Raw genomic sequence first — 12080 nt, 5'->3', positions numbered from 1 at the left:
ACTTATTATCCACTACTTCCTTGCACTACTGTCAATACCTCTCTGCACTCATGTACATACTGCAATCATCAAGATCTGTGTAAATCATATAATCTAATATGATAATAATATAAATCTCAACTGTATATTTTTCAACCTGTTTATTCTGTACATACCTGTAGCATTATATATTATTCATTTCATACCTGCACTTTACAGCAACAGTTATTTATTAATTTGCACTATGTATATATATATATATATATATATATATATATGTTTATCATATAATGTGTATATACTGTACATTTGTATTTAATACACTGCTAAGCACTTCTGGTTGGATGCTAACTGCATTTCGTTGCTCTGTACTTGTGACATGTGCAATGACAATAAAGTTGAATCTAATCTAATCTAAAAACTAATCATATGCATTACACATGATGAATGCATGAAGGAATACATCACCATGCACAGGGTGGCTTTGACAGAAAAAAACTAGTGGCATTTCCCTCTTCCTAATTGAAAGGTGTTTTTTCTCAAGCGGCTTGTCCGCACGAAGGACCCACGGTTTGCGTGGGGGTAAGGGGTTACTATGACAACATTAACTCCTCTAAAAGGAGATTCACTGTGCAGAGCTATGGCCAGTCTCAGCATTGTGCTTTTAAAAAGATTAATTTATTTATTTGTTTTTATTATACTTTTTTTGACCACACTGAACTTCAGCACAGTGTGTCAGCACAGCTCTCTAGAGCTCCACCTTCAAGTCAGGGTTATCCAAAATAAAATACAGATGGAGCGTATAAAACACTTTTGAAATAGGAATTTCATAAAAACAAAAGCTGAGTGCGGGCACCGGCAGCTAAAGTACTTGAAATTGCTCTGATAAAAGCAAGAAGCATTCCACTGCATTTTGTAATATAAAGGACACTCTATCTGCTCTTGATGGCTGAGAGCATCTTGGCTCCTCGCTATCAGCACTTGAACAGTGTAATGAGCTCCACTCGTAGAGAGAACTGGGTTGTGTCAAGTTCAACAGAGGGTCATCTCAGATAGATTGTTTATCCAAGTGGGTGTAAAGGCGTGCATAACCAAAGTTATTATGGCTCATTGTTGCAGCCAGGTATTGAGCTGGCACGGTCTTAGATATTCTCATTGTTCCAGGCAGAATGTGGGTGTTACCTCACACCCCTTCCTGAGAGCAACTGGCTGTCCTGCAGAGACAGCACCTGTCAGCCTGCTTTTCTCTCATTATTCTCACTGTCTCATACACACACACACACACACACACACACACACACACACACACACACACACAAACAATTTGACTACTTGCAAAGTATGTTGAAACTACCCGGCAAGCATTTGACGGGTGGTGACATGCAGGAGGTTGCCAAGTCAAACCCCTTGGGTTTACATGACCTACATTAAATTTCATAATATGATATCATAGCATGGTGAGAAAAATAAATAAATAAATGATTTTTTTTTTTTTTTTTTTTTTTTTTTTTTTTTTAAAAAAAGCTTTAGAAACAGATTTGACAGAATTCCAGACTAATACGTTGGGGCCTGTTCCATAAAATAGTACAGGTAGCTGTGGATGACTCTGGGTGTGACCTGTGAAGTTTTTCTTTCCCATCACAGTTTAAATTCATGTTAATTGGCAAGGTGACTGCCAATGAATACAAACCCACAGAACACCCTCTTCTTGTGGGGTCACTGAATAGTGGGATGACAATGAAAATGAGTGTAAATCATTTTCATATGCTGCCTCGGGGCTAGATCAGTCAACCTTAATGTAAAGTATTTTAATACCACGTTCTCATTCCTCACTCAAACATTTTTCCTTTAGATTGCAGCTGGGCTGGCAAGGTTCCTGGGTCCTCCATTGTCAACATCTAACTTTGATATTTCTTCTTGAGGAAGAGTGGCACTGCATCTCTCCAGGTGGGCTCCACATGCATGGAGAGGCTATTCCAAAGCACAGAGAAGTGTGCAAACTGTGACCACACATGCTATTCAGAAAGGTACTGTTGGTACTGTTGGTTTTGATTGCATGGAATCCAATAAAGTGGTGTGGAAGTTAGTTAAGTGAGCTAGGACATTCATTTTCTAAGATTAATGTTTCTATACTGTTTGAATACCACACTTACAAAAAGTAGAATCACAATTGAAATAGCAGCAATTGTGAGAGCATGGAAACAATGAGTTTTAGCAATGCTAATCATCTGTTAAATGCATAATGAATTGTTGGAAGGGTTGTAGTGGTGTTTCCTCCCAGGGCCCAATTAGAGAGCTTTGCTTTTTACCTGCAGCATATGTGCATATATGTAAAGTCTCACTGCTAACTCAGATGCTCCAAGCTTATTTCCATCTCCTTAGACATGGCTCTTGCTTTTATGATTGCATCTTTATTAAAACAGGAATATGAAGCTTTCCAAAAAAATGGTGGTCAAAATCCATTGGAACAAGGATTTCAATTGAGAAACCCTGTATCTGTGAACTAAACTAAATAAACCAGACAACTACACACACACACACACACAAACACAGTGGATCTGATAGTAAATTTTCCACTTCGGTGAGAAGTAACTCAACCGTCCTGCTACTTGTTGTTGACCACAGACAATCCTCCACTTGAGTGGCTTTCACCATCATGAAGTTAAAACATTAATGGGTCAGTTGAGAGGTGCCAGAGGTGACCTGACTCCAGTTTCCAAAACAATACAAAATCTCAGCCATATTGATTACCTCATGTGTTGTATATATGCGCGTGTGTATGTGTGCATTAGTATTAGAATAAACAAAATTTTCCAGCCTTGCGTAACTGCACATTTTCCTCAAATTTTAGCCTGACCTTATGCTGCCTCTGACTTTTCCTCTAGCACAATTTGTGGCATTAGAAAACAGGTCAGAGAAGGTCAACCATCTGCTCTCTTGCAAAACCCAAATGAGTCGAGCCTCTCTGAAATTCTTCATCTCTAATTACAAGTGCACTATTGCTTTCTGGCTGCTTGAGTAGAAATTCTATCCAGTGCAATCATTCTGTTGCTCTATCTCTCTATCTATCTATTCACAGTACATACCAATCTGTCAAGTTTATTCTGCAGGTTTTGAAAGACTTTCAAAAGACAAATCGGCTAAATAACTTTTATCCATATCCATCCATTTCATCCTTACCCATAGGGGAGCATGCAATCATTCAGTTGAAGTTAAAACATGAAAATCACCAAAACTGGAGTTGCAAGGTTTTTCTGTGACAGCTGTGATATTGCAGTCTATGGTTGTTGTGATTTCCCATCAAATTCATGTGAACTTCGTTGTGATAGTTTCTTTTTTCTAGGTTGCCAAACCTTATTTGTAAGTCTCTGTACAAAGGAGCACAATAACTCTGATATCACTTTAGGTGAGGAACAAAAGCTAATTGCCTGGAATTGTTCAAAACTGGCTGTTTGTCAGCTTGTCAAGATGACATGACATTGACAATGTTAAACATTTGCTGATCTCAATCATTTTCTGCTGTGACTGGTGCAAAATGACTACTCATAGACAGCCCGTTTCATGCTTGTGTGCTTCCTGAAGGCAGTATGATGAGGCTACTTAGACAAATATGGAGCCACCATGGTCACGTGATCATTACTGATGAATGGCTGGACACTAGTCTTAAGGAGTGAGTATGTACATTTTTATTTGTCGCTATTTTCAGCAACTATTAAATCTCCAATACAGTTGCTGAACAAATCGGGAAACAAACAAATTATGTGATATCAGTCCATGGCCTTTTTATTTGTGTGATTCTGTGGTCAGCCACTGACTTAGTTGATTACATGTGTCTATTCTTCATAAACTGCACTCGAATCCTGTCAACTTGCCTGACTAGAAAGATTTTAGTAATTATTTAGTAAGGAGAGCCAGTAACAACCATGTCTGGTTGTGATGCATTACATGGAGTTGGTATGAAACTGAGTGGATTTTTGAAAATACCATCTTTGGCTGTAAAATATGTGTAGCTGCATTAAGGGAAATTTTTAATTTCCATGGTTGGGCCACTTTACAGGCTAAGGGCCTGAAGTAGGTCAAAGAAACACACAAGTCCATACAACCATTGCACTCATGTTGTACACTGACTCATGTTTGTGAAAATGAACACTGAGCGAATGACATGTCTTTTCGGCAATGCTAAACACAAACAGATTGGCTGAGGTGAGAGACTCTTTTGTCTCTCCACAGCACAAGGGTTCTTACCAAGAAAGTGTGCAGTGGTTATTACACCCCATCTAAAACACAGACTCTGACCCGTAGCAGGCTAAGTGGAAACAGACAAAGGCTATCGATTGGATTCAAAGAATGGAGCCTCTTGAGAGAATCAACCTCTTTCCAAGGAACACGCCTGGCTGGACTTGATTTTTGAAAGCTATTCATTGATTGCTGGAGGTTATGGGTTGGCGAGTTATTCCCTTTTACTTTGATAAAATATATTAAGTGCAGTATTTTTGTATTCCATTCTAGGGAGAATGAATTGAAATGGAGTCAATGTGAGATCTAGTACATAAAGGTGTGAACTCCTCACCTCTCAACCAGTGAAACAGATTACATTCATGAATCAGCAGTCTAGCTTGTAATTTCATGCTATTGGCTCGACTTTATCATGTTTTATAGATCAGTTTGATTAATCTGACTGGCTTTGTCCCTTTGGGCTAGCCACAGCAGATTTCATTGCCAGCTTTCTTTCAGTGGAGTGAGAGCCAGAGCAAATGCAATGCCAAAAAAAAAAAAAAAAAAAAAAAAAAAAATAGTGGAAGAATATCCTGTAAATTCATTAATATATAAGTTTACATTTGAGTGAAATTCTATATATAAAATTCAATATATATATTCTCATTATTATTTTATTAATACAGAGAATTGCATCTCCTGCACTTGTCCAGTTATTTCCTCCTGCCACAACAACAGTAATATGTTTGACTTGGTTGACTGTCCTGTCCACAGATATATGAGGTACTTTAAATTAATTACCATTAGATAGGTCATCGCTGCACAATTAATTTGCAAGGCCTTATTACACACAATTAGTTTTCAGGGCCTTATTACACCTAACAGTCACTTGTGTTATCTGGGTGCTGTAGCCTCCATATGTTGCACATTTCCAAAGTATAGTCATAATACATGCCACTTAACATTTGCACTGATGTCCCTTTATAAAATGGTTCCACCAGCAATCTTGTAAGACCATCTGTAATCTTTCTTATCTGAATCTCAAAATATCATAAAATTGAGCTACAAGCTGTGCTCAAGAAGCTTAATATTAAAAATTACAATCTTTGCAGCAGGAAATCGACTGACAGAGCCACAGACTGTCATGGCAGCCCGCTCCGCTTAATACCTTAAAGCTCGCAGTGTATTTCATCATGGATGACTTTAACAGGCAGCAGCTCGGTTAGTTTTGGTGGTGAAGTGGCAACCAGTGACGGCAGGAAGTGGGTCAGTACCTGCACTCCTTTTGGTATTCAGTTTGATTCAGTCCATCTCTAGTCCCTCGGCCTAATGCTGGGCCAAAAAAATAAATAAATAAATAAAATAAAATACACACATCAACTGCACAGATGAATAACACAACAAAAACACAAGGTACTTTCAATAATGTTTTCACACTACATTTTCAGTTTGAAATGGTGAGGACTCTGAAGCTGCTGAAATGCAAAACAAAAAAAACAAAAAAAGAAAATCGAAAAGTTCTTCATCGTTGTGGACCAGAAAGCTCTCCCATGCAACGCTCTAACATTGGAGGGCTATTCAAAGCTCGCTATGTTTTCAGCCTCTCTGATAATGAAACTCTTTCCAGTTTCAACAACTACAACATCAATGTTGGAAACGCAAAGGAAAGCCCACGAGTCAAAGAACTGAGAGCACGACTGCTGCGAGAGCGTTAAAATGCCTCCACTGCGCAAAGGTCAGAGTATGTTCATATGTTTTGTGAGGAAAAAGCATCACAAAAAAATGTTGGCTTCTTTGCCAACATCTTAAGTTTCAACATGGTTTATATCTAGCCAAAAACTTGTATTTGAAGTGTGGAGCGCAAGGATGCCATTCGTCTTTCTGCATATACAATAGCTTCAGAAAGCACCTTAGCACTGACCCTAGCTATTCCCATGATGATCAGGTTGATACTAACCAGGAAGCAGACATGCAAAGACATTTTGAGGTTGAATTTACAAGTTATCAGGCAACAACTCCTGCATCTATGTCACAGGTTCGCCCTGTTATCACACAGAAGTTACGGTTCTGTTGTTGCACAGTTACAAGCTTCTAGTCTCTCTGAAGGCATGGTCCAAACAATAGTTTGTTCAGCGGAGGAAGTTGTCAAGTTGTCAAGCAGTTCTCCAAATGTTTTACCCTGAAACTAAGGAGTCAGAACCTAATAAGAATAGAACACATAATCATTTTCCAAACATGGAGACAAAGAGACAAAAATGTTCTGATGAAAAATAGTTAGAAATAGTTGAAACAAAAGAATTTGTCCAGACAAGTATGTACATACCAGTTTTAGGTACACTAAAGTCCATTTTCAAAAACAGTGAGCTAAGAGAGTGTTTCTTGCAAAAGAAACAGAGTGAAATAGGGACATACAAAGACATCAGTGATGATTAATATCTCCAAAATCATCCTCTGTTTTCACAACACAGGCATGCTCTAAAATTTTGATGATGATTTTGAAAACAGCAAACCCATTTGGTTCCAAAAAAGGGGATCCATAAATGTGGATGTGTTTATTTTACTTTAAAAAACCTCCCACCAAAGTTGCTATTGAATGTACATCTTGCAGCTCTTTTCTACGCAGAGAATTTAAAGACGGCTGGCTTTGATGAAATGCTAAAGCCTCTATCTGATGATGTGAAAATTTTTAGAAACAAAAGGAATCCAGCTTCCATTTATTGACAAACTGTTGTTTGGCTTGATATTTAAAGTAACAGGAGATGCTCTTACATTACATAGCTTGTTAGGTTTTGTTGAAAGTTTCAGTGCAATGCTTTGGTGTAGGTTCTGTCTAATGAATAAGAAGGATATTCAGTCTGTATTCACTGAGAATAACCCTGGACTTGCTCTGCGCTCCAAAGAGCTTTATATTGAACATTGTAATGCATGTGAAGATCCTGCTCTACCTTCCATTTATAGTGTTAAAAAATCTTGCATGCTGGATTCATTGCAGTATTTTCATAGTACTAACAATTATGCAGTTGATATAATCTGTTTTTTTACTATGAGACATTGGATTTAGTTGTTGTTTTGGATGTTCAGATGTTTCAGCTACAAGTTGGGTCAGAAATTGTTTCACCGAGTACCAGGCTGGTCTATTTATAAGCACTGGAACATCCCATGACCTCCCTGTTTTCAACAAAATCTGTAATGCCATAATACATGAACAGCGTGCTTTGATAATAGGGTGCACTGTTGAGACACTGTACTTTGATGAACATTTCCATTCATACTGTATAGAGGAGCAAAATAATGAAAATTGTCTGATTAGCACCAACCAGCTCACCTTTTTTAAACCCTTTGACAAGCAGGATTCTAATGACAGTGAGAGAGCACACTTTATTATCCTTATTATCACGTGTTTTATTAAATGTTTTTAAATGTTGGTATGTGGTGCATGTTTTAAATAAATGTGACATGACCTCATTATTTTTTAGCAAACCTTTCTAAATAATTGTTTAGTGATTCAGAGGAGCTATTTTTACACCTCACATTGTTAAAATGAGTGTAACCTTTGTATAGTTAAACAATCCTGTGAGAGTCAATGTGTAACACTGCATAAAAGTGTTAAAATACTGCATAAAAGTAATAATATTCTTAGGTTAGTCTTTATTGTATATTTTTAGTCTTTATTGTCTTTATTGTATATGTTTAGTCTTTATTGTCTTTATTCTTTTTAGATCTATCTATCTATCTATCTATCTATCTATCTATCTATCTATCTATCTATCTATCTATCTAAAAGAGTTAATAATTACACTAAATTAGTGTTAAGGTAACAACTCTCCAAAAAGAGTTAAATTAACACTCTGTGGTGAGCACTTATGTTTTGTAGCTGATCCAAAAAAAAAAAAAAAAAAAAGTTTTACCTATTGGGACTAATTAGGTTTACTGTCATTAAGCACAGACCAGAACTCTGCTTGGGACCGGACTTGTGCATTCACTCCCTCAAAGCTGCACCAGGCAATTTGGCATGCCGACAGCACCAAATGGCAGCGAGAGGTAATGGTCTGAAAAATTTTATCGTCAGTATCCAGAAATATTGTTATGTGTTGTCATTAAGCTGCACCTTCATGTTTACCATCCTGGCTTATCTGTGGCAATTCATACTTAATGCACGTCCACAGCTGTTTTTGTATTTCGGTTTTGTCACCAGGAGTCAGTGTCCATATTCAACACCACAATTTCATTTGAGTAAATATGAGAAATCTAGAGTCTCAGTTAGGTGGAACAATCTTCTTTATTGCAGCTCCAGTTTATGATGGATGTATTATTAAAAAAACGTCTAAATAGATAAACAGAAGCCCAAAGTTTAGACAAAGTAGATGTGGCTTTGTTTGCAGACCTTTTTTGTGGTAAGTACATCTGGGTGCAGTCATCCCACTGTTGTCTTTTTATAAATTTCTATAAAACTTCTCTTGATGCCTCAAACTCAGTGTGATGAGCTAAATATGCTGCTCCCCTCAGGAGGCCGATGAACCCCCTTGACTCCACTTAATTGCTTTGCAAAATCTTGTCATGTGAGAGAATCACGCTGTCACTGCAGTTGCCTGGCAGCGGAGGAACGCACCCAGGAGTCTCGTGGGACGACTGCTCCAGGCTTCGCAAATGCAGGCTGAAGTCATCCTTCTGTGGATGGAGCTTCATCCAGGAGAGAGTTTGAATGCTGTGAAATTGTACGCCTGATTGTTAGCCAACTTGGAAGTTTTCTCTCTCTCTCTCTCTCTCTCTCTCTCTCTCTCTCTCTCTCTTTCTTTTTTCTTTCCTCTGCGTTTCCACTCTCATGCCTCTCATCTGACTAGCCTCTGAATGTTTGGTTGCCTGTTGTTTCACTGCCTGTCCTGAGTCTTTGATGAAGTCAGTGGAGTAGTCAGGAATGGCCCCTTTGAAACCTCCGGGGTCAGCTCATCATAATCAAGCCTGCTCGTGCTGACAAAGGCAGATGAGGGAAACCTTTGAAAATTCCTTTGTTCTTCACTGTCAGACCAGACAAGAGAGCCGCCAGCAGGCCACTGCGCAGCTTTCCCCCGCAAACCGAGAGGAGCATCGCAGGCAATTTGCGGCCAAGTCAATCAGCACGGTAGCAGAGGGAGTGCTGGACTGTTGTTGATAATCTCCCCCTAGAACATGCTCTATCATGCCTTTGTTTCATTAACTCTCCAACCAATTGAAGGCTACCCTCAAAGTTCAGCTCTTTTGTGTTGGTGAGTGTTCTCATTAAATTCAAAGAACCCCTGGCAACAGCGCCCATTACGGACCCCCAACCACCTGCTTCATCTGAGGTGAGGCGAGGAGGACATGCCCTTTACTCCTCTGGCGACCCGAACAGCGGGAACCTGAGTGCCAAGTTATTTTGAGTACCCAAGGAAAAAGTCCGCTTTCACTTTATTGGGTAAAAAAAAAGCACACACAAGCAACTTTGAATTAAGGGTGTCGTTAAAAATAAAACTGAGAAGATCGAGGGTGCAAGATGGAAAACGTTTACCTATCAAATGCTGCCCCGAAATGTATGGGACGTACGACAGTTTTTGCAGCTCATCCTACAACTCCTGAAAAAGGCTGTCATTGGAAAGAGTGAAATGGCCTTTTATTACGGACAAAAGGCTTTAAACAAGGTTTCTTTCAAGAATGTGTGGGAGGAATTGTTTTTATGTCTCCTCCGGGTCACATTTTGGAACATAGTGAGAACAAATGAGAGTCTGACTTCAATTCAAATGAGGCCGTTTTGTAGAGGTGTTAAGTCATTCCTCGTGTTGAAGGCACACTGGTTATATTTCTTGATATACATCAACAGAACGACCAAATATTGTTTAATTTATGGTTCTGTGGCAGTCGAGTCTGGTACCTCTTTACTTATACATTTATGCCGATGGGCACCTGTTAATATTTATGGCTAAATGCAAGAAACAAGACAATGATAGCTGTCAGCTGTTTTGTTTCCTGATATTAAAAATGTTGAAAACTGGTCTAACATTGGGTATCTCACAGAGTACAGTTTAGGCTACAATTCATTACATCAATAGTTTTGTTTTTTTTTATTGTTAAATGAATTTAGTTTACTGTGTCTGCACAAATGAAAAAATAATTCAGTGAAACTGATTTTGCTGTGTCAAGTAATGTATCGACATTGACTGTGGTGAGATAACGCCTCAGGGAAAGTCATTGTAATAAACTCAAAGCGATATTTGAACTGCCTGTTGTTTGGTTTTCAATATTTCATCTTAAATGTAATAAGTAAAATGGTAGTTCATATGCTATAATGCATATAGTCAAAACAATTAGCAGGATAGAGGAAGCCAATATTTTTCTGAGGATAAAGATCTCCTGTTGTCGTAATAGTTCAATATAGCAGTGAGTGTAATGTCAACTTCTGCTAACAACAGCCATTTGCTTCATGATATCTTAATATCGGTCATAACATCCTTGTTCCTCTTCACTTTTAACACCCGACATTTGTTTGGAAGCACAGTCTCTGGAGAAATCTAGATGCAAAATGACAAAAGAAAGCCTCGCACAAGGACAGGAAGATTTGGTCACTTGTGTGCAGCGCTGAAATGCCAGCTGACAATGTGACCTCCTCCCATCTGCCTCTGCTAGCCACCAGTGAATAAACCTCTGTACATCAATTATGCATGACAACACAGAAACAACATCATGGCTTCGGCCTGGAAATGCTACACACCCAACTCTGTCCCCTGACAAAATAATGACATTCCTGCAAAATGACTTTTTATTGCCCATCGAGAGAACTGTCAGTCATTGGCAAACTACTGCAGGTAGATCAGGCTTGAATCTATCGATGGCAGTTGAAAACAGTTCGTCCATTTCATCAGAAGTTTTTGAATCATGACTCTTGTCTTTTCTGGTATCCTCTGTTGGATCTGGGAACAGACGGAGCTTGCAGGGAGGATGGATGATACTGCTGGAAGGACATCAGGGTCACTCCCATTTGTGCTCCTTCAGGTGTGACATTTGTGAGGTACCAGGGCCACATCTCTAAGGTTGTGGAGTGCCAGCGGAGAAGGAGATCCTCACAGCAGGCCACCTAAATCCAATCCACCGCTGGACGGGCCTCAGTCTTTCCATGTTAACAGAGGGTAGATGTCACAAGAACAGAAAACCCTGTCTGTCAGGTATATTTAACACTTAACTGATTTCTGATTTACAATTTCAGACAACCCAAATGTCTGGTATGTATTTGGAGTGATTTCTCTGATCCCTCAAGCATCTGTACCTCTTCATTAGTCTCTCTCACAGTGTCAGGTTTTACTTCAGACATTGTGGATTTAACTTTCCCTATGTAGTGGCGCCACTTGCTGCCTATATTGCATTACTGCAGTTTAGTTGATGAAAACACATTTTTTTTTGGAAAACTAAAAAGATCAAACAGACAATGCACCGAATACTGCACTAAGCAAGGAAAGAAAGAAAGAAAGAAAGAAAGAAAGTTGAGGACCCACAGTGAGTGCAAGCAAAAAGTAGCAGGCCAAAACAGATAATAGTGGTTTCCATCCATATTAGTGTATGGGAAACTCTTGTAAATCCCTTGTAAATCTGTACATATCCTAATATAGACTTTGCACTCTTGCAGCCTCCCGGACCACATTAGCTGTGGCAGATCTAGAATCTTATTTATTGTATTATTATATTTTATTTTACTATTATTACTATTTTTGGAGGAGGGCATTTCTGCTTTAGTTGACATCAATAGTACAAAGAGACAGGAATGGCAGGGGAGAGAGAGAGAGAGAGAGAGAGAGAGAGAGAGGGATGACATGCAGCAAAGAGCCCGGCTTTCAAACCTGAGCCACTGTGATAAAGACTGAGCCTTGGTGCCTGGTACTATC

Source organism: Myripristis murdjan, chromosome 5 (assembly GCF_902150065.1).
Source record: "Myripristis murdjan chromosome 5, fMyrMur1.1, whole genome shotgun sequence".
Taxonomy (NCBI): domain Eukaryota; kingdom Metazoa; phylum Chordata; class Actinopteri; order Holocentriformes; family Holocentridae; genus Myripristis; species Myripristis murdjan.
The sequence above is the reverse complement of the archived record's forward strand: the minus strand, read 5'-3'. Positions refer to the sequence as shown.